Source organism: Pseudochaenichthys georgianus, chromosome 10 (assembly GCF_902827115.2).
Source record: "Pseudochaenichthys georgianus chromosome 10, fPseGeo1.2, whole genome shotgun sequence".
Classification (NCBI taxonomy): Eukaryota; Metazoa; Chordata; class Actinopteri; order Perciformes; family Channichthyidae; genus Pseudochaenichthys; species Pseudochaenichthys georgianus.
Genome location: NC_047512.1, coordinates 35,517,400 through 35,524,064, shown reverse-complemented (window position 1 = coordinate 35,524,064; position 6,665 = coordinate 35,517,400). Strand labels below are relative to the sequence as shown.

The following is a 6,665-nucleotide window of genomic DNA, read 5'->3' as shown; positions in this document are numbered from 1 at the left end:
AGCTTTTTTCGGTGAGTAAAATGATAATATTATACATGTTAACCCCGTTAGCAGGTGTTTGTGTGCTTGTTAGCTTAGCTTGTTATGTAGCTTATTAGCCAGCTAAGGACGTAACCCTTTATACATGTGTATATATATACAGTTTAGTTTATGATTCAGCCTTGGGTAAGACTTTTATAGTCTATGGCTATGACGCCCATAATGCTAAATGGGAGCAAATGTTAAAAGGGGACCCAATTATCCCAGTGGTGGCCGCCGGAGTCCGCCGCCGAAGCTAACCGGAGCCGTAGCTAGCCCTTTGCGGCTCCGTTAGCTTCGGCCAGCGGCGGAGCCCGGCGTTATAACTGGAGATCAAGGAATGCAGCGAAACGCGGAATTGGTTCGCCTGCAGCCCGCTATAGTATTAGCTAAAGAAATGATGTTGAACAAGGCTTATTAAGCTGAACATCGCCACAATTGTTCTGCTATGTATCGGTACTTATTTTATTTTCTTAACGTGTGAATGACAAGCATTAAGAATAACAACAAATAGCTATTTATCTTGCATATTGTCTTGTTTGATTATGAATGTAACGCTTATATAGTGGAACTACACTGTTTTATCAAAACCAAAGTGCCACGCAGTAACTTGGTAGGCATGTATTTCAGCAGGAAATGTGCAACCCAGATTACATTTACCAACACAGACTATATAGAAATATTTGTAAAAGTTGTTCATGCGTTATTAAGTGAATATGGCATTAACCCTCCTGTTGTCTTTGGGTCGGTTTTCATGTATTTTTGAATAAAGGTTTCCTTTAGGTGATCCAGACAGGCTGGACGAGTGGGTGCTGAACATCCGGAGGAATACATGGACCCCCAACGTTTCTTCTCGCCTGTGCAGTGCACACTTTGAGAGTCATCCCTTCAGCATGGACTCATGGGTACAGATCATTTTTTTTTTAAATAACTTGGTTCCATTTGTGAGTGTAAATTGTTGTTACTAATTAAATACATGTTATACATCATACAATGCTAAATAATTGTTATGGCACAGCTTGCACATCAGTGATGAGTAATGTTCTTTTGATTAAAGGCCAAATTAAGATTTTGCCAGTTAAGTATAGAAACATAGAAATCAATTTTTTTGCAAACCATCACATTTCTCTTCCATTTATGCAAAGACTCTATCATAGATAGAGAATTGCCATTTCCCCCACATACTCTATGTTAAAAACAGATGAATTATATTACCTTTTTTTACATTATTTTAATAGCAACATTCATTCATCTGTTGTCATCTTATAACTTATTTATCTTAACAGCTATCACTGTAAAAAAAAAAAAGATGTAATTTAATTTTACTATACAATATTTATCTTTACATTCTGTTCTTGCATATGTCTTATTATATTTACGTGTATATAGATTTCTGCCTGCACTAATTTATTATTCTTAATTTAATTTTGAATTTCTTTTATTGTTTTATGTCTTATATAACTATGTTGCATTGTTGGGGGAGCTCGGGACAGATGATTTGCATTGCCATTCCTACACTGTAGCCTATGTGCTATGACATAAATCCTTTGAATCTGAATCTTGGAAACACGTAATTGTTGAATGGATTAACTGCATAGTTAACATGTTGGCCCTCTATTGTCTTTTATAATGCACTCTTAAATTTAAAACAACATTATTCAAAAGAAAGTTGAATACCTCAAAAAGTTATTTTATGTGTTTTTGTTTATTATTTTTATTAGGGAAGGAGATGCCTGAAAAACACTGCAGTGCCCACCATTTTGTATTTCACCAAAGAACAACAGCCTGGAAGGAGAAGCAGGTGAGTAGCAATGACGAGGTAAGTGACACTCTTAGTTCGACTGTTAACAGCAATGAGGAGGTTGCAGATTTAGACCATGGTAGTGGTGAAAACAGTCTTGCTGCTGATCAGAGCAATATCATTATGATACAAGGCACGCCTGAAGAAGCCTTTGTTGTTCCACATGTGGAGCGTAATGACAGCCAATGCTTGTGAGGAGGATGTTGGTTTGGGTAGCAGCAGCCAACAAACAGACTCCGCCTCTGTTCACTCTCACACTTGGGCTTTAAACCAAGTACTGAATAGTTTGTGCACACATTTCTAACATGTGATCTTTCTTTCATGTAGGACGCTTGAGGGAAGTTGCAACGCCTCGGCCAATGGGATGTCTTCTCCACGTGAAAGACATTGAAGGCATCATTTATAACTTGAGACAATTTTCCAAAAGTGATGACTTCTATTGGCTTAGGCAGTAATGGATTACATCTAACACGAATCAAGATCGTATAGAGAAAAGGGGAAGTGTAATCCTTACATAGGAAGAGATGTAATCGTATTAGTTTGACTTTTCTAATAATAGGGAAACTCAGGATTACAATCTTATTCAAAACCTAAAAAGAGCAGATAGTGCTTGTTGTAAAATTATCAAATAGTATCTCTTCTCTGGAAGCCGTACTGTTCTGTAGACTAATACTTTCATTGTGAATCTGTACCTACTGCCTGGATCTGCTTTATGGTATTATATTATACATTTCAGTAAACACATCATATTCATATTCCTTCTCTCCTGTGTTTATTTGCATTGCATTTGATATTGAGGTAATCCAAAAGAAAAATAAAGTTATCACGTTACATTACTTTTATATCTCGATACTCACATGGAGTTACTGGTTGTGTTTTTGGCAAGTAGCCCTCCCAACCCTGTACATAAGTTATATCATTTTAATTACTGATACAGGTGTTGCACATCTTTAATTTATTTTCTAGTGTACTTAAGTCATACAATGATTCGAAACCTTTACTTTTCATAAAATGCAAGATGTAACTTTCAATGTGAAATAGATCTGATTAAATAAAGAATAAAAGCACAATCTTAAATGTTGACATTTATCATTTTCCTATGCTTATTGTTAATGTAGTGGCGTTATAAACAAAATGTTGTCGTAAAGGAAATTAAGATGTTTTTTATTTGTTGACAAAAGATTTAAAGTTGATGCTCACAACATGTGGGAACATTTATGGAGAAAAATGTTTCTATTGTAAAAGAATATTTATCTGCATACTGAACAATTTAGAAACTCTCTAAAAGGTATTATCTTCTGTGACGTTACGACCCTGTAGGGATTGTGGGTATTGCACTTCATAATTACAGCCTATGGTATGCTTATGACATATTTTATGCCAAAATACATGGGATTAGGGGAGAACTTCTTGGTGTTTGCATTGTCACTGATAAATGAGAGCGTAGTATTCATTGTCAAGATGTTGTGTTTTTAAACTTGGGACTCTTTTCAGACTGCTCCGGCTTGGGAAAAGATGTGTAATGTTTTCTGTATTGTATGGTAAGCTTATCTTTTCATTTGATAGTCCCATTTGGATGTGATAGCTAACATTTTCAGTAAGCAGTAGACAAAAGAAGTGAAAATATGAATGTAATTTATTTTCAATATTTACATAAATACATAATTATTTTAACAAATAAAATAACAAAAAACATCATAACAAATACAAAATAAAAGGTTTGAAAGACAGCCATGCCCAGCATGGGCCTGGAGAGCTACAGAGTCCATTGGGGGAAGAGGGGGGGTGGGATGTGGGGAAGAGGAAGAGCAGCCATGTTAACAGTGTTATGGCTACAGATGTAATATCTAACTCAACATTAGCCATGACAGTCTGGGCTTAGCAAGGGCCTTAGAATACATACTCTAAAGGCCAAATCCAAAGACAGTGATACTGACATTTGAGCAGTTCACAGTCTTTGGAGGTGGTCTTTCAGGCAATTGGCTGGTGACTTAAAAAAAATATAATTTCCCCTAGGGGTGAAATGAACTCCATCTCGCAAAAACAGCCCAGGACTGTCATGTCTAATGTTGGAGTGGTCAACAATGACACCATTTAGGCTATGAACAAAAGAAGCCATCACACTGTTAACAAACTTCCGGGCCTTGTCAATTTTGACAGGATTTGCACCAGCCCTCCACCGGCGCCTCTGGGAGAGCATGATCTTCAAGCCAGGGTGCCGATGGTGAAGCTGGTGCAGGTCCTCCTTCATCTGGTTCAGCAACTGAACACTGGGCACATCCCCCAAGTCATTGCCGCCACAGTGGATGAGGAGGACATCCGGGACTGCTCTTCCTCGCAGGGAGTAGGAAAAGAAAGGGAGGACACCTCTCCAGCGCAGTCCACCCCAACCGAACCAGCACACCCTCAGGTCGAGGCCAAGGTTGCTGCCGTGCCGATGGTCTCTGTAGCTCTCTGGGCTCCACGCCGGACATAGCTGTCTCCGATTATCCATACAGTCACTATGGGAGGAAAATAAATGAGAGTAACAAATGCTTCAGATAATGAGGAATATCAAATAAAGTATAAAGGGTTGCTCATTTTGTTCCTTTGACAATAACATACAAAATAACTATGAAATCACACCTGTATGGTTAAAAGTAACAAGAGAGCAAAACCTCAAAAAACAGATTAACAGCACACAGTTTATATATATATATATATTTATATACTGTGTGCTGTTTATCTACAATTGTGCACACATGTTTATGTACAGTATGTTTGTGTGTAATGTCAACCATCTGAAGTCATGTAAAGTAAGCCAGGACCATCAACTTACAGGTTGTGCAGTTTGGCGTGGAGGAGGCTGCCATCTTCTTTTTTCTTAATGCTGAAATAAATAAAATAAAAATAATCAATATAAAAGCACCTTTCTTTTTCTACAGTCATATTTCATTAATCACATTTAATTCACGCAACACTGGCCATATCTCTACTAGTTTACAAAGTTTAGTTAAATGACATTTATATTTGAAAAACGGTGAAGCACTTAAAAACAATTGTATAGTGTAGTTTCAAGAACATTTAAATCAAAAGGACAAGTTTTGTAAAGTTACAGGGTATCTTACCTTCAGAATATGCCGGGAACGAGGAGCAGTGACCGCAAGCTGGGTTGTTAGCATAGGTTGTTAGCTTAATACTGAGAGCATGTTAGCTTAGCTTCTTAGCCTGAGCTAGGTCTGGAACGTCACGCTCGGTGGCAGCAGGTCCCGCCCTGTCCCACCTCGGCTCCGCCTCAGCACCGCCTCTTTGCCCTTATTTGGAGCAGGCAGGAGAAGGCGGGAGTTAGACTCTGACGTCACTGTCGAGCCGTTAGTGGCCGACTCCGCCTACTAAGGGCTTCACGGCAACTCTGCAGAATCCTATGGGTGACGTCACGGACCCTACGTCCATTTATATATACAGTCTATGGTGTGAATGCACCCTAAGTTACAGTAAAAGTCCTGCATTCAAAATGTTACCTAAGTAAAATTAGAAAAGTATTATCAAAATATAGATAAAGTACCAAAAGTAAAAGTTGTGCAGATTGGTCCATTTCAGAATAATATATATGATATGTTTTATCATATATATTATTTATATTTATCAAGTCTGATTTAAGACTTGATTATATTTCACATCATTAATCCACATCTGTAAAGTAACTAAAGGTATTAAATACATGTAATGGAGTAAAAGTACACCATTTACCTCTGTTGTGGAGTAGAAGTACAAAGTAGCATCAAAGTCAAGTAAAGTACAAATATCTCAAAATTGTACTTAAGTACAGTATTGAATAAGTGTACTTAGTAACTTCCCACATCTGAAATCAGATATGACTTCAAGTCATGTGATCATTTCTTTGTATTTGATCCTTCAACTTGGCCTCAGGAAATGCAAGGACTTCACAGTTTTGGCAACAAGTTTTGGAGAAAGCAAATCGGAGGCTTAAAAAGAGACAGGGATGTGCATATTCATCATCTAGCATGCAAGAAGTGTAAATAGAGGACAGTGAAGGAGACACTGAGGAGGACCACGCTTCGTGTGGGGTGAGTACCAAACGCTGTCTCCTGGTACTCATCTGAGTAACTCACTAAAAAAGTTATGTGCACCCCTGTATATATAAAGACTGAGAAGCTGGAGGAGAAGGATGTCTCGCCTATCCTAACGCCGGGAGACACTCTCCTTAGAATACCTCTTTGCCATTCTGAGCTGAGGCCATATTTTTGCAGATGTGTTTATGTTTAGCCTGGAGGACCTGGTAGTCCAGTTTTCACTGCTTTATTTTGTTTCCTATAGGGTTTATAATTGATTTGTGGTTAGGGGGGAGCTCTGGGTCCTACGGCCTGTGGTGTGGCTGGATCGGGTTCCTTCCTTCTGTTTGTTCCTTTTGGCCAGTCCTCTTTTTGTTTCCCGTTTTGCTTGTGTGAGCAAACGGCTTGATTATCAATAAATGCTCGTTACCAAGTACCGGTTATTGCGTGTATTCTTTCATGTTGCGGGTCTCAGCACGAGCCACTACCACGAAGTAGAGGTTGGGGCCGTAACAACATGTCCAAGACACTGTGAAATGTACTTTGCACTTCAATGGAATAATACAAAGTTAAAATGGGCATTTTCCTTGTTTTTCTTTGTTGATTGAGCTGATTGAATTGTGTAGCTATGGTCAAATCCCAGTTAACCTCTTAAGCCCCACGGACCCGGTTCCGGGGCCGAAATCGCGTCATTTGCAGGAAACAACCTCTAAGGAACCTTAATATTTAATAAACTATGAATATTTTATATCCATATAACGGGAAAAAACTAATTTAACTGATCTTTTTCTGGG

The 6,665-nt window shown here is 38.4% G+C and overlaps 1 long non-coding RNA gene across 1 annotated transcript; it reads right to left on the bottom strand.

Annotated features, from left to right (window-relative positions):
* Positions 1 to 3,548: 3,548 nt before the first annotated feature.
* On the bottom strand, positions 3,549 to 5,182 carry LOC139434629 (uncharacterized). The gene is made up of 3 exons (XR_011643964.1): positions 4,927 to 5,182; positions 4,638 to 4,688; positions 3,549 to 4,320 (listed from the first exon to the last, which is right to left on the bottom strand). It is a non-coding gene; the product is annotated as an uncharacterized lncRNA (long non-coding RNA).
* Positions 5,183 to 6,665: the final 1,483 nt, after the last annotated feature.